The sequence below is a fragment of the Callospermophilus lateralis genome, chromosome 13 (assembly GCF_048772815.1).
Source record: "Callospermophilus lateralis isolate mCalLat2 chromosome 13, mCalLat2.hap1, whole genome shotgun sequence".
Classification (NCBI taxonomy): Eukaryota; Metazoa; Chordata; class Mammalia; order Rodentia; family Sciuridae; genus Callospermophilus; species Callospermophilus lateralis.
Genome location: NC_135317.1, coordinates 9,862,629 through 9,882,741, shown reverse-complemented (window position 1 = coordinate 9,882,741; position 20,113 = coordinate 9,862,629). Strand labels below are relative to the sequence as shown.

The 20,113-nt window shown below is 39.1% G+C and overlaps 1 pseudogene; it reads left to right on the top strand.

The window, feature by feature from the left end:
* Positions 1–19,550, top strand: part of LOC143637835 (serine/threonine-protein phosphatase 2A catalytic subunit beta isoform pseudogene) — a 61,921-nt pseudogene extending 42,371 nt beyond the window's left edge.
* The last annotated feature ends 563 nt before the right edge of the window (positions 19,551–20,113 follow it).

The following is a 20,113-nucleotide window of genomic DNA, read 5'->3' as shown; positions in this document are numbered from 1 at the left end:
CTCATGGTAAAATGTAGTCTGTTTGGTCATTGCCCATATAGCGTGGGAATAAGAATATCAAGGGCAAACATTAGCTAGAATCCATCACATATACCATTTAAACATCAATATGTAGGTTGATTTGGAAAATGTGGCAAGTTTACTAATGGTTTATCAATTATAGACATAGGCTGATCTAGAGGAATATAAAAAACCCATCAAGTCCTATGTTTTAAAGGCAAGCAGCAGAAAATTGTATTATTAAGGGCCTATAGCAAAAGAATGCAAAGTAGGGATATATAATTATTGGAAGTATCATAAATCATCAGAGAATTTGAATCTGAATTTCAAACAAGGAATGTGTGACATAGTGTATTTGGACATGTGAATGACATGAGTGTTCATGGTGACAAAGTTATAAGCTTCTTACAAGAAAATTTATGTGGGATATAAGACAATAGTCAAGCAGTATCTTCACAGTAACTCCAAGGCATTTTGTCAGCTGTGGAGGCCAGGCACCTATTTAAATTAATACCTTCCCTGGAGCCATTGTTCAACTGTGTCCTCCAAAAGAGTCCAATTGTAGATATGAGAAAACACAGGCTTCTAGATATTCTAGATATCAAATGACCTCTTAACAACATAAGTCAGAGCTGAGAACTGCCCAGGACAGAACTGCATAAAATTCATTTGAAGCTCCCCAAAGTCTGGATTGTTCTATGTCCATCTGGAGAAATGTGATTTCTTCCCCCATTTTAAAAAGACAGCATAGAGAAGATATCCCAGGAGGTTCATTTGACTTGAGAGACCATTGTTTACTCTTCTTTCTGTGAGGGAATTCTTCAGAAAAAGCTTTTTGTTGTAGAGGTAAATGAAAACTCAGCTGTTTAAGAGCTGAAAGGCTTTGATATATCCTGCTTACTAACAGCAGCTCTGCTTACTGAGAATTAACCATAAAGGCTTGCAGTGGCTAGAAAGTACCTGTAAAAGATAACCATGGCATCAGAAGCAGGAAACAAAAAAATGAGTTACAATAATCTCCTTTTAGCCTTAATTCAGTAGAAGTACCTAAGCTATATGAGCTAAGAGTCCCTAGGTTGTTGACAAGCTTATACCTAGGTAAGGAGTATAGACTTCACCATCCAATGATACTGCATCAACTCTGTGGCTTTGATGTACCTCAAACTTGCTTATGTATAAAAGTAAAAGTTCTAGTGTGCTCAGGAATCAGACTTTAGGAATCATCCCTCTAGACCATAGTCATAAGGATTTTGTGTGAGGGCTGAGCCAACATGTGAACATGCTCTGGGCATTTTTGTGTCTAGAACCTTGAAAGGTTTGAATTCATCATGAAAACATCTTTTTGTCTTGTGAATCTCCCTTTAAATGAGCTGAATAATGTACTGTCTCTGGAATGTGTGTACTTGGTTACCAAAATTTTACTGGGTTCTAATGCTAAGAAATTGAGGTTGATTCTTCAAATTTTAATTACATGGGCCTTCTACAATAACAAGACCTCCCCTAATCATTCTACAAAGTGCTGAGATGTTATCTCTCTATCTGTGCAGAAATATATGAACATAAATGGCCTTTCAGCCTCTTGTGAAGTAGTCAATGCATCTCTGCCTCCTTTGGTGGAGGCTCTCAGCAGTTTTGGTAGGTGGTTTGGAGAAGACTCAAACCTGGATGGCAACATTAAGTCTGATTTTCCTTCAACTGAATTTAATATACATTTTGAGCCTAAATTCTGCATGGAGTAAGACTAAAATGATCAGTTTAGAAGAGATGTCAGAGAGCACAAACATGTGTAAAACTCAGCTTCCTCTGAGCTCTCTTCCTCCCTGGCTAGCCATTTTTTTGAGAGAAATATCTGCAGTGACTATATTATTGTAGCCTTGCATAGACTAAGGCCAATCTGGGCACTTTTGCTTCTCACCAGGATCCCTGGCTGTGGGCCTTCACCTGCTTTCCAACAAAAGTCACAAAGCCCTGCCCAGATGTGCATTCTTAATTGTTACTTGACACTCTGCACTTTACAAGAAATAAAAAAAATAAAAAAACAACAACAAAAAAGAAAAACAGCATTACTAACTGCACACTCCTGCCTACATGAATTGATGCACACAGCAGATCTCATTCAAAAGATCTATGTGTCTTGCTCCCCAAATACCAGTGGTGCAAAAAGTTAAATAATACAAAGAAGAATTTTTTTTTTAAAGAAAAGCTCAATGGTCTATCTCTTCAAAGAAAAAAAATGGCTTTCTTTGTAAATCCAGAAAAGCTGATTCCAGATTTTTCTTATTCTATAAATTACTCTATAGACTTGCCAATAAATAAATACATACTCATTGACCCACTAAAATGCACTCTGCTTCTCTCTGCCATAGTTAAATGTTGGTGGGGCGGGGAGCTTCAGATTGCCTGCTCCCTTGCATCTCTTTATCTGAAGATGAATGTGGAAGGGGTAGGGTCTCTTCTTCTCCTCTGTGCAGCATCCTGAATTTCTAACTTTCTCTCAGGTCTGAACACCCTTGGCAGACTCCACTGGGGGAGAGATTCAGAAACTTTTGGAATGTACCTAAAGATATTTCATCATTAAGCTATGATGCCATCAATTTTGTTTCATGTTACTATTCATTATCTATTTATTTATTTGATAAGTTCTTAATTATACATGACATAAAATCCATTTTGATAAAATTATACAAACATAGAAATTTCTAATTATAATTCATAATTATTCTAATTAGGAATCCCATTTTTTTGAGTGGGCATGATGGGGGAATTTTTTTATGTATTTTCATATTCATACAATTTAACTTAAGTAAGATTCATGTTACTGTCTTTTCTATTCCTATCTTTGCTCCCATCCTTTAACATTTCTTTGGATAATATACTAAACTTCTCTTTTTTTTCTTTCTCTCATTATTTTGGTCTAGCTCCCACATATCAGCAAAAACATGCCACCTTCAGTTTTTTGGGTTTGGCTTGTTTTATTTAGATAGCCTCCATATCCACCCAATTACTGGCAAATGTCATATAGTCATTCTTCTTTATAGCTGAGTAATATTTCTCTGTGCATGTGTTTTTTTTTGTGTGTGTGTGTGTGTGTATGTATGTGTGTGTCTCTGTGTGTATCCATTTCTTTACTTATTCATCTGTTGATGGGCATCTATGTTGGTTCCATAGCTTAGCTATTGAATTGTGCTCCTATAAACATTGATGTGTCACTGTAGGATTCTAATATTAAGTATTTTGGATACATCCTGGGGAGTGAAACAATTGGTTAAAAATGTGGTTTTACTCCTAGTTTTTCTGAGGGATCTCCATAATATATTCCAGAAAGATTACACAAATTTGCAGTTCCACCAACAATGTATGAGTGTTTTTTTCCCATACATCCTCACCAAAATTTGCTATTAGTTGTATTCTTGATAATTGCCATTATGATTGGAGTGAGATAAAATCCTAGTGTAGTTTTAATTTGCATTTCTCTAATTGCTAGAGATGTTGTCTTTTGGTGTTTTTGAATTTTGCTTCTTGGCAACAATATCCATGGTACTTTGGGGACCAGTTTTGCTTCATTTATAAAGTGAGAACAATATTTCTCTTGAACAATTAGGTGGAAGGCTTAAGGCACATGACCATGAGTCAAGGGATGCCCAGTACACAGTTGTCCTGCCCATTATAATGAGAACAATGGATATGAGGTGAGAATAGAAAAGGGAGCCAGGGAGCAGAAAAGAAATGAAACATTTTGGGGCCAAAAGCCACACCTTCCTCCATGAAATGTAAGTGAATGAGAACCAGACCTCGTCCTCAGATCTTGTTGAGAGGGATGGGCCATTTCCCTAAAGGCCAGTTTTCTATCTAAGCCAATATGACACTGTTACCAATGTTCTCATGATCTTCCCAGCTATGGTTAGTCAGGTGTCTCTGGGAGTCACAACTTGGCATCAATACCCTCTGGAATATTGAGATTAAATTAATGCAGCCATCTTTTCTGGGCACATTGGTCAAGGTGCTCTGCTTATTGTTAGCATAGACTCTTGGTCATGGCAGATAAGACCAACACTCCCCTAGGATTTTTCTGGTTAGTGCCGATAGCAGCCCCAACAAGGAAGGGGACCGGGGCTTTAGTTTCATAGTAGTGTTAACAATCATCATGCCAAAATATGGCCTGAAGTAGTGCTGATGAATGAACTTTCTTGTGGTATCCTGCTGAAGAAGATAAGCAGAAGGAAGAAAGTCAGAGAAAGAGACAAAGAGAATTGTGGCCATAGCTGGCAGCATGGTCTGATGACCTTGAGTTTCCTTACAATATTAGAGGAGGAGCAAGAAGTAAAGGGTTCACCTTTGTTTGTTCACCTTGAATTGTGAACCCCTGTGGTCAGTGTAAGAATTCAACACCCAAGGAAAATTGGCACATTCAATCTCATTTGAATGTCCATTCCAAGCCCTAAAATTTAGAAAAATATTTCTCAAGACCACATGCACTCTGCAAAATCTAGTGCCATTCTTCTTGATGCAGCACCTCTGATGAAGTAGGAAAGGCTAGGCACACTTGGATGAGTCTCCTAGCCTAAATTCCCAGGGACAGCTGTGTAGGGTATGCAGGCCAGAGTTTGGTATCCCAGGCACCTCTGAAGCACTAAGTGGGGACAGGGACTGTATTTGGGTTATTTAAAAAAAAAAAAAAATATATATATATATATATATATATATATATTACATACTTCCCCAAAATTTCACTAGCCATTATACTTCTATATGGGTTGAAACATTTTGCTCAAGAAATTCAGCATCAGATAGCACAGTAGTAATCTCAGCATACAAGCAATTAACTATTTTTTTTTACATTTTAGCATTATCTAAATTGAACATCTATATTTTTATACCATAATTTTTAAGTGTGCCTAAGAGCTTGTAGAATGACCTACCATGGTTGACCAAGCCACATTGCTCCTCTTGAATATTTGGGGTCCTCTTAGTTTTTAGCTATTCAAAAAATAATGTGCAAGTTGTAAAGTTCTTGCCCAAAATACTGAAATCAAAGAGTGAGTGTAGAGGAAGTATTTTTGTTAGGGAAAGATTTCTGTTCTCACGTATTCCTTTCCCACAAAACCACATTTTTTTGGAATTATGAGTTTTTGGCAGAAGCTCTGTCTTTATATTGGACCTCTGACCCTTAGCCTCCTTGTGTCTCTCACCCTTACTCAGCTCCCTTTCTATTGTAGTTGTGCGGAATCTGGGCAGGTGGGATGCAGCACCTCCCCATGGTGAACCCTACCTGTACTGAGAGGGAAACCAGAGATGGCCAGATTGAAACAGGACAGAGCACCAGGGAGCTGAGTGACAAAATGTGATAGAAAAGAGCTCAGGCCACTGCCTGAATCCTTGAAGACACAATGTCTTCATATTGCTTTCTGAGAAAGAGAAAAATGTATTCTATGAGCAGCCTCCCATTTAAGCAGTCACATGAAGCCTTCCGGATCCACAGGATGAAAAGTCTTGGAGACTTCAGGGTGATGGAAGGTGAGGTGGTGCTCTCTAGAACTTTGTAGTTGATGCAAAGTTTTTATTTCTATTTCTATAGAATTTTGAGAATCTAGTAGGTCATGTGGTTCATTTCCCAGGTGAGAGAATGTAATGTGACTTTATGGCTTCACCAAGAGACTAGATTATTTTAAACTGAAGAGTTTGCACCCTCTGTCTTTGGAGCTAGGAGATCAGTGTCGTTTGAGGTGGAAAGAGTCTCAGCCTGAATATAATAAAAACCTGTGCCAAGGGCCAGGGGATATTGATCAAATACTGTTCTGCCACAGCTGTGTGTGTCAAATGATTAGACCAGGGTCCTTAGGTCTGGTTTCCTTTCCTGTACAATGAGTGGCATTTGCTGTCTCCTCTCAAAAGCCCTTATTGCTTTTTTGTGGCTCCTCTTTCTTCCCATGGAGATTGGTCAAAAGGAGACATCAGAATAGCAGCTGAACAAAAGGATAGTGAGCAAAGATATACTCAGTATAGTACTGTCTAGCTTCCTGGGGACAATGTGCAAATCTGGTTTCTTTTTTCAGGGCACTTATCCAGCAATAATCACATAAGAGGTAAATTGAGGGTTATGACATGACTCAATGGTCAGGCAGAAAGGTGCTGGAAGGAACCAAGTCCCCTGAATAAGATTATACATCTACAAAGGTATGTTTTCAGAAACAAGGGATGCAGTAGCCAGAACTAGGAGCCTGATGATGAATTGTGGGGACTTGGTCATATTTGGGGTAGTCAAAACATCCTGGCATCCTAGATGAGAGGAGCCACTACTTCCTTGACCTTGCTCTCTGAGTGCAAGGAAGATTGCAAGAATGAAAAATTGCATGTGGCAGAGAACAGCAGGGGTAATTTGTGTTCTGGTGTGACCAGTTCTATTTTTCCACACTCAGTCTGAAGGCCTCACCTCAGATGAGGAATAATTTTGAGTGGTGCACAGATGACCAGTATTTGATTGAGTTCTTCCATGGGATTTTGAAACTAATTTTTATTTGAGGCAGTGTTACTTAATTTGATTTAAAATTTGTCAAAAATAGTTGAGGTTTTCAGAATATTTTTGTAAGTATAACAGTGAAAATTACTTAAGAAAAATAAGTGAACAAAAAGTAATGAAAGTACCAGAATGGCAAAGGTAACATGGAAATAAATATGTGTGGAAATCACTAGAAAACATGAGTAGGCAGGACTCCTAAACTCAGCAACAAACTGACCAGCACAATGCCTCCATGAGGTGCTGTCAGAAAGTCTTTAACCTTCCTGCTTTCCCTCTTCCTCTTCTAGGTCTATTATAATATTCTTGAACCTAAGGGAGACTAACAATGAACTGGGAGGCCAAGACTGATTCAAAACACACCTTTGGAAACTGAATTTTTTTTTCATATTTAAACTCTACCACTTACAAGGCCCATGGCCTCAGACAGAATATTTAAATCTTCTGAGCCCTGCTCTCCTCTTCTAGGGATGTCCTGGTCTCTGGGTTCTTGGGCAATACCATGAGATGACATAGACAGAATTTTCAGTTCTCCAGTGTAGACTGTGGTTCCCCTATTAATCAAAGAAGAATCTGCCCAAAGTGTATTGTCTGTCTCCAGTTTTTGTTTTCCAAAAGTAACTCCTCCCCTCCCCAGGGATCCACCTACTGCATTGCACCCCATGTGTTGTAAGTGGGAAGGTAACCAGTCCTGAGAAGCCAGAGTATGAAAGTGCCCTGAACAAGAGACACTTAATTAAGCTGGCTTGAGCTGGACCAGACAGTTCCAGAAGCCCACACATAATGGTTGGAAGTGAGCGTGAAAACCTTACTGCCATCTTGTGGCTACAGGGGAGGCCAGAAAAATGGAATGGGAAGTGAGAAATAATAAGGCAGTGATCAACGAAACTAGCTGTGCCTCAGTCAGAACACCCACAGGGTGCTTACTTTTAAAAGAAAACATCATAGGGGCAAGATGAAGTGGCACATGCCTGTAATCCCAGCAGCTCAGAAGGCTCAGGCAGGAGGATCCCAAGGTCAAAGCCAGCCTCAGAAACTTAGTGAGGTCCTAAGCAAATCAGCAGGACTCTTGACTCTAAATAAAATACAAAATAAAAATGGGAATGCCCCTGAGTTGAATCTCCAGTACCAAAAAAAAAAAAAAAAAAACCACCCTCACCACCACTAGGTAACCTCTTAGTTTGAGTTGGTTTTCTCTGTCACTTGGAAACAAGAGTACTACTCTAACTTATTGCTTTTCTCAATTTCTTATCTATTATAGTAGTGGAGGGACAAGAGCGTCATAACAAGCAACAACAGAAGGTTAAATATTTTCAAGAAGTCAAATAATTCAATTAATAAATAGGAAAATAAACTAACAGAGACTTCTCAAAAAATACAAATGGCCAATAAATACCTGAAAAAATATTCAACAACATTACCAATTAAGAAAATGCAATTCAAAACTACACTGAAATTTCACCTCACACAAGTCAGATTGTCAATCATCAAGAAACAAATAGTAATAAATGCTGGAGAGAATGTGAGAAAAAGGAACACTTTTACACTGCTAATGAATTAGTACATTACACTGTGAATTAGTACATCTGCTATGGATATCAGTATGAAGTCTCCTCAAAACACGAGGCATGGAACAACCACATGACCCAGCTAGAACTCCTCAATACATGTCCTGAATAATTGAAGTCATCATATTACAGGGACTACATACCTACCCACATTTATGGCAGCACAGTTCACAATCATTAAACTATGAAACAAGCCTAGGTGTCCATCAATGGATGAATAAATAAAGAAAATATGGTAGAGATACACAATGGAGTTTTATTCAGCCATAAAGAAAATTACACTAATCTCCCTGAGTTTCAAATTTTCGTGTGTAGTAAGAGTAATTTGCAAGAAAATGGATGGAACTGGAGTCCATCCTGTTAAGGAAAACAAGTCAAAATTAGGTTAATAATTGTATTTCATATATGGAGCAAGAGAGAAAAACGAAGCTGAGGGTGGTTCTCCTAAAGAATCAAAGGGAGATCAGTAGAGAAAAGGGACAGGGGGTGGGAGGCAGGGACAGAGGAGAAAATGCTGGGGAGTGATATTGGTCAAGTTATATTGCTAGATTGTGTTCAGTGTGTATATGTACAAATATGTAAAAACAAATTCCAGCAATATGTACAACTCTAATGTACCAATATAAAATGTGGGGAAGATAAAGTTTCTAGAAGCCTTGGGGATGACTTAATTCTGGCTATGAGTTGGAGCCCAAATTTGAGAGTCCTAATTAGTTTCTTCTGTCTTCATGGGTATATTGCTTTGAAAATAAGGTTAACAGTGACATTTTGCACCTGGGCTGTTGTGAAGATGAATATACTCCAAGGCAGATTTTATGTATTTATTTTTCTTAGAAATTCAAAATAAAAGATTTCCATGGAACACAGGCACAGTGCCTATTGTGTCCAATGGACACATCAACTCTAAAGTGCTTGCTTTTTTTCTGTATTATATATACATGTTTTTCAGTGGGTATATATTTTTAACCAATATTTTGTTTCTAGTTTCAGGCAAATCATTCTTTACTAGATTTATGATTCATATTAAGAACTACATCAACTGAGGTATATTTCTTGAGTGAGTAGAACAAGTATAGCCAGGTAGTGGATTCCAGTTGATGGGGTATCAGAGCAGGGATCACTTCTGATTGGCCAAATGTACTTGTGGTTTGATTAGGTTTAACAGGATGGAAGGGAAGTGGTAAGAGCACTTCTCATTTTTCCTTGGTTGAACTAGCAGTGGTCTTATGGGGCCAAGTATCCACCAGAGCTCCCTGTTCTAGAGACTGCAGCCTCAAAATAATCCTCATAAAATCCTGGTGGTTGTCCATCACAGAGGCTTCCCATTTGTGTTGGTAAATCTCTAGCATGAAACACCTCACATGCAAATCTTTGTGTAAAAGTGATGGAAATTTGCATCAATCTTGTGGAGACATCTAAATTAAACCTGGCCTCACAGACTGTAGATTATGCCCATCCTGACCTTTTTGACCATTTGGATTCTGTAGTGGGGACCAAGGGCCTTTGCTGCTCAGGAACTAGGTCTGACTTTATCTCCTGGTGGACTTACCTGCTAGAGTGTGAGGAGAAAGACAGTTACAGCATTTAGATCTATCTTATGCTTTAGCCCTGTGGATTTTTTCTGAAAGAACTGGACACAAAGGCCCTGAAAATCTTGACAGAGTAGCTGGAACAATGTAGATCATGAGAACTTTTAAAATGTTTAGTGATAAAGGGATGGTGCCTTCTAGGAATTTCAGATAGCAAGAAGACCCCGACTTCAAACCACAATTTTTTTGTAATCAGGTCAAAAAGATTTCAGACATTTCACTCAGAGAAATAGGTATGAGTTTATTGAAGGCATAGACATGGAAAAGGGACTCTCTCTAGAGAGATAATGGGTTCTCTCGGAGAAAAGAGAGACAGTGTGCATTTTCTGCACTTTACTTTTATTGGGGATCCCAAATTTTCAGAGAGTTCCAATCAGCCCTACCACTTGACTTTGAACTGACAGCTGGATGACATCAGAGTGTCAGATACCCACTGCCATGGTAACTCTAGGTAACCTTGGTCCATGATGACTGGTTCTTATTGGATTTTTAACCATAAATTTATACAGATTTTATAGTTAGGAGAAATTATACTAATCCCTGTGGTGTGTGGAAAGAGTCACAAAATTCCTCTCTATAGGGTAACTTTTGTTCCTCTTAATGACCTTATTTCAGGCCTGCTTTTCTCCTGAAAAAAAAACAGACATTTTGCTGAAGACTGTGACATGCCCTTTTCACTTAAGACAGGCAAGGCTGCAGGTAAATCATTTCTTGGAAAATAAAGACACACAATGGGCCCATACCACAGAATAATTCCCTGAACCTCATGCTCCCACCAATCACATCTGTCCTCCATCATTTAGGAAGATTCAGTCCAGCCTAGGTCATACTATGGTTAAGCCTAGGTTTCAAAGAGTGAGCCCCAGACTACCACCAATTTCACCACAGAACTGAATAGAAATGTGGATTCTCAGGTCACAAACAAGACCTACAGTATTAGACTAAGAGTGGCTCAAAAAATCTTAATTTTTATGATCCATTCAGGTGCATGCTTGGGGCTATCTATGGCCTGAGAAGAAAATGCTGCAGAGTGACATTGGCCAAATTATATTGCTATATTTTGTATAGTGAGCATATATACAAATATGTAACAACTCTCCTCCAAGAACAAGAACTGTTTCAATGCTTAAAAAAATAAAATAAACCAATATATTTCTGTTGACATCACTGACATCTGTGGCAGGCAGGTATTCAAAATTAGCCAGTTCCAGCCCAGGTGAACAGACCCTGAAATTCAAAGACCTGGACACCAGGATTTGTTAGTGCTCAGGAGTTCAGGGAATCTTGTTGCAATGTCCCCTTTAAGACCCTCAAAAACAGCATCCACACCTACTAGTCAAAACCCTGTAAACACTTTGAAATTTACTTCTTTTTCAGAGATGGAAGCAAAACCCAATCTGTTGTTTAAGAAGTTCTAAAGGCCATGTCACTGTGCTATGATCACAATTGGGAGGACCAAAATTTTCTTATATGAAGATGCTGGGTCATGGTTTCCAGATCACCGCAGTTGCCAGTTAAGACCATTAGAGGGCAAGCATGCATTTTTCTACTGGCTCCAAGGGTGTGTCCTAGCCAGTCACTGGCTTCTCTGGGTCGCTCCTATCAGAGTCTTTGAAGTGTTCCTGTTCTGAGGCTAATTTTACTGCAGTTCCTAGGAACTGATATGAAGCCAGGGGCTTTGACTAGAGAGAGCAATGGCTGTAGTACAGTAGCAGGAAAATCCTTTGGGATGTTACAGGTCCTTCTCTCTCTGAAGGACAGCCTAATCATTTCCCCAATAGCATGAAGTCCAGGTGGTAGCAGAGCTGTAGTCACAGGTCCTAATAATACCAATTGGGAGGAGAAGAGGTCATAAAGTTGTGACAGTCTATTTTCTTCCTGTAAAAAGTTTACTCTGATTGTATGAACACCCACAATATACGGCTTGCCTTTTTTAAAGCTTTAAAAAATTAACTGGGAAAGTAACTGAGTAGGTGGGAAGAGAACCAACATTTGAATTTTGGGTGTAAGTCTAACTATATTCCTCACTACTGAGGGCTTTTATCTGCATCTGGGTCTCTTCTGTGACCCACATTAAAAGAAGAGAGTGTATGCCACAGTAAGGGTGCTGGCACACTTCCTATTTCCCAAGTTCAGTGGCCTTTCTCCACTCCCACCTCTGACAGTCTTTTTTGTTCTCCACCATTAAGATGGGGAGGGACTAACAGATAAAAGAGGGCTGGGTGCACCCCCAGGACCCAGACCTAGGGGTGTAGGCTATGGATGTAGTTGCCCTGGCCCTTTTGAGAAGTTTTACAAGTTTGGCATTGTTCTAAAATTGTCTTGGGTTAGTTTTAATCAGATACAGCAGATTCATAGAAACAGATATACCATCGCAGAGAGCTACAGTTTTCTGTAAACAGTAGTGCAGAACCATATGGGAAGCACCAGATTTGGTCAAAAATAGTGTGGAACATGAAGGAGAATATGGGAAAGAGGCTTCACTGTATTTGTGCAGGCAGAAAAGATCAGGCAGCATAAGCAGGTTTACTTAGGATTAGTACGTTTCAATCATTTCAGTGGGTTCTAGCAGGCTGGTGCTATAATGCCAGATTTGGGGGAATCCTGAAAGACCACCAGGAGCTGAATCTGATGCAATCACACAAGAGTCTTTATTGCCAGCTCAAGCTGGGACTCACAACCATTTCTGATGCAGTGGTCCCGAGGAGTGAGTCTGGGTCCTTTGTTCAGTGCGATTTTATAGGTTTTGGGGGATACTCAATGCGTCACAACATCACACATCAAATGATTCCACACCACAGGAAAATCAAACAACAACTCTTAACATTGATTAGCACATTCATTGGTGGGAACAAGTTGGGTAGGGGTGATTGGTAGTAAAAGAGGGGGATTCATTTGAACTGATTGGATTAATTCATGAGGGGTGTATGTGCTAAATTACATGGTTTCCTAACATGTTATCAACGACTGAGACTACTGGAGGGTCATCTGGCATTCCAAGTGTTTTTCCTGTCTCATGCTGATTGGTGGTTGCTAGGGGGTTGCTATGGGTCCTCACCTAGCATAACTGAGTCAGAGACACCTGGCTTAGAATGGAGTCCAGAAAACTGGAACAGCACCTGGGAAAATTAAAACGTTAATGCACCCATTCTTACTGGAGTGAGATGGTATCTTAGGGTGGTATTAATTTGTATTTCTCTGACTGCTAGAGATGGTGAGCATTTTTTTATGTACTTGTTGATTGATTGTATGTCCTCCTCTGAGAAGTGTCTGTTCAGATCCTTGGCCAATTTGTTGATTGGGTTATTTGTTTTTTTATTGTTTATTTTTTTGAGTTCTTTGTATACTCTGTATATTAGGGATCTATCTGAAGTGTGAGGAGTAAAAATTTGTTCCCAGGATATAGGCTTCCTATTTACCTCTCTTATTGTTTCTCTTGCTGAGAAAAAAAACTTTTTACTTTGAGTAAGTCCCTTTTGTTGATCTTGTTTTTAACTCTTGTGCTATGGGTGTCCTATTAAGGAATTTGGAGCCCGACCCCACAATATGTAGATTAGAGACAACTTTTTCTTCTATCAGATGCAGAGTCTCTGTTTTGATATCAAGCTCCTTGATCCATTTTGAGTTATCATTTGTGCATGGAAAGAGAAAGGGATTCAGATTCATTTTGTTGCATATGGATTTTCAGTTTTCCCAGCACCATTTGTTGAAGATGCTCTCCTTTCTCCATTGCATGTTTTAGCACCTTTGTCAAATATAAGATAGTTGTAATTTTGTGGATTCATCTCTGTGTCCTCTATTCTATATCATTGGTCCATCCGCCTGTTTTGGTACCAGTACCATGCTGTTTTTGTTACTATTGCTCTGTAGTATAGATTGAAGTCTGGTATCACTATACCACCTGTTTCACTCTTCCTGCTTAGAATTGCTTTTGCTATTCTGGGTCTTTTATTTTTCCTGATGAATTTCATGATTGTTTTATCTATTTCTACAAGAAATGCCTTTGGGATTTTGATTGGCATCACATTAAACCTATAGAGAACTTTTGTTAATATTGCCATTTTGATGATGTTAGTTCTGCCTATCCATGAACAAGGTATATTTTTCCATCTTCTAAGATCCTCTTCTATTTCTCTCTTTAGGATTCTGTAGTTTTCATTGTATAAATCTTTCACCTCTTTTGTTAGGTTGATTCCCAATTATTTTGATTTTTTTGAGGATATTGTGAATGGGGTGGTTTTCCTCATTTCCATTTCAGAGGATTTGTCGCTGATATACAGGAATGCCTTTGATTTATGCGTGTTGATTTTATATCCTGCCACTTTGCTGAATTCACTTATTAGCTCTAGTAGTTTCTTTGTAGAAACTACTAGAAGAACTGCTAGTTCTTCTTTTTCTATCTTTATGACTTTAAATTCTTTCATCTGTATAATTTCTCTGGCCAGTATTTTGAGAACTATATTGAATAGAAAGTGGTGAGAGAAGGTATCCCTATCTTGTTCCATATTATAGGGATACAGCTACATTGATGTTCATAGCAGCACAATTCATAATAGCTAGACTGTGGAACCAACCTAGATGCCCTTCAATAGATGAATGGATTAAAAAATGTGGCATTTATACACAGTGGAGTATTATTTAGCACTAAAAGATGACAAAATCATGGCATTTGCAGGGAAATGGATGGCATTAGAGCAGATTATGCTAAGTGAAGCTAGCCAGTGCCTGAAAAACAAATGCCAAATGTCTTCTTTGATATAAGGAGGGCATCTAAGAACAGAGCAGGGAGGAAGAGCATGTTAAGAAGATTACCATTAAACAGGGACAATAGGTGTGAGGGAAAGGGAGAGAGAAGGGAAATTGAATGGAAATGGAAGAAGACCCTCATTGTTATGCAAAATTACATGTAAGAGGAAGTGAGGGGAAAGGGAAAAAACAAGACAGAGAAATGAGTTATGATAGATGGGGTAGAGAGAGGAGGGGAGAGGGAAGGGGAGGGGAGGGGAGGGGGGATAGGAAGGGGATAGGAAGGGCAGCAGAATACAACAGACTCTAGTATGACAGTATGTCAAAAATGTGGATGTGTAACCAATGTTATTCTGCAATCTGTATACAGGGTAAAAATGGGAGTTCATAATCCACTTGAATCAAATGTATTAAATATGATATGTGAAGAGCTTTTAATGTTTTGAACAACCAATAATTAAAAATGTTAATGTACCCAAGGCCTTGAACCCATCCTAAGGAATTGTTAAGGAAGTAGTTCCCAGCAAACAAGGAGGTGCTAATCAAACCACCCCAGACTCTTTCTGCCCAGATTACTCCTTCAGTCACCCTATCTTCCACCTTTTAGACTTCCCACCTGCATTCTATCACTGCAGGATAAAGGGTAAAAAAGGACAGGAATGTGGGAAGATTAAAAGATTTAGCTATATAAAAGAGAAGACCTCCCCCTTCCATGGATTCCACCTTTTGGGTCCCCTTCTTCCTCAGAGGAGAAGTCTTTTCTGCTATATTTTAATAAAGCCTTCCACTTTCCACTCTGTACTTACTTTGGCATACTTCCCTGGTGTTATACTTCAGCATTCAGGGAATCAATGACTTATCTCTGGTAAACAGCAGTAATAATTAGAGTAAGCAGAGAGTGGCCTGGAAGGGTGGGAGCCCAATAGGGAGGGGATAGGTGGTGTAGGAAATAGATTGGTTAATTTGCATATGGTGTAAAAGTTGGGTAGATGGCTGACTCTAGGAATTAGCTATACCCAAGAGGGCATGCCATGGGTACAGTGGTACATGTCTGTTTTTCAAGTGTGTAAGGGAACTGTCTGCTGCACTGCTCAGCATCAAGGCCAGACTGTGCCATTTATTGAGACCCTGTCTCACAATAACATATAAAAGGGATTAGGCATATTTTTTAGATGTTGATCAGCTGTACTATGCTTCTGAGTTCAATCTCCAGTACCTCCTCTTGCCCCCAACACACATATATGCACCCCTACAGACACACACAGAGAAACACACACACACACACACACACACACACACACATGCAGCCTAGGTAGTCATGCCCTTCAGGGTAAGCAAAGACTCATTGTCAAAGAAACATGAGTCCAACAGTAAAAGCCCTGGCTAACACAAGAAATTTTCTTCCCCCAAAAGGAAGAAAGTGACTCTGCAGGTGCTCTTGGCAGCCTGTTGTCTACTCTCTCAGGCTAGTGCCTGTGTTTAGTCTTCGAGGACACATGCTTCATGGACAACAAGCAGAATTATGAGTGACTGCTGAGCAGAAGGACTTCTTGTTTTAATAGAGTATCTTCCAGTGTGAAATAAGGCTTGGCAGCTGAGCAGAGAATGTAGATACCTGTCAATAGTCTCTCCTCTGTGCTTTGACCCTCAATCTGTCACCAGGAGATGCTGGTGTGAGCTTAGAATGTTTGTGATGAGGAAAGACTTCTCAGATTAAGAGAAAAAGGCAGTAGTCTAGTTTTACAGGACACTGCATCTCATAGGAGCTTTTATTCTCTCTGATGGCACCTTGGAAGGGAAAGTGAAGCATGGCAGAGACTATTCTGGAATGTGCAGCATCAGACTGTCTCAGACAACAATCTCTGGCATGGGGAAGTAGATATGACGGCTCTGCATGCAATTTGTGTGTGTGTGTGTGTGTGTGTGTGTGTGTGTATGCAGGTGAAGTGCTCAATGACTCACTGTGCATGCTTGGGATACAGGAGAGGGAAAGATTACTTCCTAAATAGAATTTTGGCTTAGGAGGACTCTTAGGAGGACTCTTGCCTGATGTTCAAAGACCAGTATCTGGCTGGATATCAACAACTGAACTTAGACTAGAAAACCTTTGGTAGGATGGTAGAACTCGGACAGAGTGACTGTTGCACCACCATCAGACCCAAATTAGTAAATCTCTTGTCTGCAGGCTTTAGGTTGCTTCTGAGAATATACTGGGTGTCTGCCCTCTCCCTTTTTTTTTTGTTTTTTCCTCCCTTTATCAACAGTAGGAGACCCCTAGTAAGAAGAAAATCCCTGTTTTTAAAGCACTGGAAATAAAATAAGGAACTAGAAAAGACCCAGTGCTTTCCTGTGCAGTATGTGTAATCTAGCCCAGGGTTTCTGAGCCTTAGCATGGTTACTCTTAGAGGACAGAGGCTGTTTTTGATTAGGGGCATTCCCATGATGTTGTGTAACAATTCTGTTCCCTACATACTAGATGTATTACAACCACCTCCTGCAATTTTGTCAATCAAAAATGCTTCTAGACAGGCCCAATGTCCCCTAGTTGTGACCAATTCCCTGGCTGAGAACTGCTGATCAGTGCAGCAGACAGCTAAGGCAACACCTTCAGTGGAGTTTGCATGGATGTCTCTGTGCCTACTTGGGGTCTGCTCAGGATCTACTACTGCTCACATAATCTGGTTTAGTGGGACTTGCAAGGAGTATTAGAACACATCTGTTGTGAGACAGTAATGGACTAGAGGCTACCAAATGAAACCCCCATCAATAAAGGCATCATCTTAATATGGTGGGATTATCCTGAAGACATTACAGTGACAGTAAAATCAGTGGAGGTATCTGCTTTCATGTACTATGGTGAGCACTCATTAACTATAGCTACTATCATTTTCAAAGCATGTTTAAATGATGCAAGTTTTCAGAGTTACAAACAGCAAAAATTGGGTCTGAATGTCACAAAGATTGAGTCTATTTTTATTTTCTTCTTGTGGTACTGGGGATTAAGCCATGGGGCACTCTACCACTGAGCCACATCTTCAAATCTTTTTATTTTGAATCAGGATCTTCCTAACTTGCTTATATCCCTGATAAGTTACTGAGACTGGTTTTGAACCTGTGATCCTGCTTCCTCAGCCTCCCCAGCTGCTGGGATACCATCTGTGTGCCACCATGCCCAGCTGAAGACTAAGTCTTGCAGAACCTGGTTCTGGGAGAACCAGAAGCACTGAAGTGGAAGAGGTCTTCTCATACTTTATTAGCTGTTAAAACCATCATTCCCTGAGAAGAAGAACCTTGAAGAATGAGCTGAGGAAATGTCCAGTAAAATATATAACTTCCTGTGCTTTCACAGTGTGTTGGGGGGCTGGCTTGTCCCTTCTATGGTGACATATCTGCATTTTTATAAGAGTTGCTGGCAGGATGGACTCAATACTTTGTGGGCTTATAATAGACATCATTTTAGTATCATTCTTATTCTTGCTTTTTTCAAAGTAACAAATAAATATGTTACAAAATCACTGACTTGAAAAAGATTCAGGGCTGTAGGTTTTTTTTTTTTTTTTAAGAGAAAGAGACCAGCTCTGCTTCATCAGATTTTGGCTCAGCATTATCTAATGCAGATTTTATATAAATGCAAATAGGGTCACATATTGGTACACAGACACATAGTGCTTCAGCTGGATTGTCTAGTAAATGATATAGTGTGTTCTTGATGGAGGGGGGTGAAAGGTGTGTGCTGCATTCTTGTTTCTGCAAACCCTCTGGAGGCCCAGGGGTTCAAGATCATGGATGAAATCTAAGAAGTTCAAGGTCATGGATGGGCCTCCAGCTATCTGTTCAGTGAGAGCAGCCACAACCATCCACATGTGTGTGGATTTAACAACAGGATGTGCTGCATTTTTCTGTTCAACAACTTTGTTTCTCAAACACCTGGTTTTAAACTTGTGAAATCTGCATCTGATTTTGAAAGCTAAGTTGTATTATGCAGGGCATTTTAAAACCCAAAATATAATGCCTGATGTGTGACAAAAAGATCTTTTGAATGCTTTTTGGGGACACCAAATCCTAAGAAAAAAAATTTTAACAAACTAGAGAGCAAAAGACATTGAGAGCTGTGTGACACATGTGTGTCATCCCAGCAGCTCCACAGGCCAAGGCAATGAGATTGTGAGTTCAAAGTTAGCCTCAAAAAAAGTGAGGCCCTAAGAAACTCAGTGAGACCCTATCTCTACATAAAATACAAAATAAGGCTGGGGATGCGGCTCAGTGGTTGAGTGCCTCTGAATTCAATCCCCAGCCCCCCCTTTAGATAAATAAATAAATATTGAAAAAAGGACACTGCTGTCCATCTGAGGTTATGGGGAAAACTTTGGATTCTACACTTTAGCCCTAAGACAGTTTCATTAAAGTGTTGGTTTGTTAGAAAAGTGGCCTGAAAGTCCAAAGATAGGAATAAGCATTTTTTTTGTGGGGGGGAGATGATTCAAATTCATTCAATATAGGTGGATTGGGGAAGGAGCAGAAATCCTTGAGAGGTTTGTAAATTAGAGGAGGGTCGAGGCCTACATTGTGCTTTCTGCCCATGGCTTTTATGATAAATGTCTATGAAAGTATTCAAATGCCAATGTTCGGGAATATTTTACAGATCTAGTTGATTATCTTCCAAATACAGCTTTAGTAGATGGACAGTTATTCTGTCTCTGTGGTGATCTTTCTCCATTCACAGATACAATATATTATGTAAGAGCCCTGGATCATTTATAAGAAGTTCACCATGAGGGATCAATGTGTTATATGTTATTGTAAGATTTAGATGATTGTGTGGCTGAGGTATTTCGACACCAGGTGCTGGCTATATGTCTGGAAAAGACATTTCTGAAACATTTAACCATGTCAGTGGTCTCACTGATTTTTCCATGCTCACCATCTTGTAATGAAAGTATATAATTGGTGCTATGATTGGAAAGTGGTTACCCTTTTCAGTGCACTAAATTACTGTTATGGATGTGGGAACCAGGCTACTATCATGGATCATGGTAGTAGATGACACTTTAATTTAGTCTTAAGTTTGACACAGCATATCATGGCAAAGAACTGCATATTATCCAGTGTACCCCAGACTACTACTTTTTGTAAATTGCTCCTAGGAAAACCTGCCTTTGTATGTGGAAGTAATATATCTGGCTTTAAATATATATATTTGAATTCTACACTTTAGTCCTAAAACAGTTTCATTAATGGGTTAGTTTGTTAGGAATATATATATATATATATATATATATATATATATATTCCTCACCAAGTAGTATTGACCTATAGAAACTATAAGATATGTTTACCATGACAAAATATAGTTATGTGGATAGCATAACACTACAGCTATATTTGTTCATAGAGTTGAAATCTGGGGCACAGGAGGAAATAGGAGGTACATTCAAAAAGAAATAAATACTAAAGTTTGAGAAAAATTGGTTTCTAGGGCTAGACGGGTTTTTTGTTTCATTAGAGTACAAAATATTATATAAGTATTATACAGAAGTTACATCTGTTTAATACCTCCCATGTATAAAGGCTTTCAAGGGGAATATGTAAAACTTATCAAAAGTAAATAAAAATTTACAAAAGCACATAAAATACTCAATTATAAACACCATATGTGTAAATACAAAGATGACTACTTTATGTCAATTTAATGTATA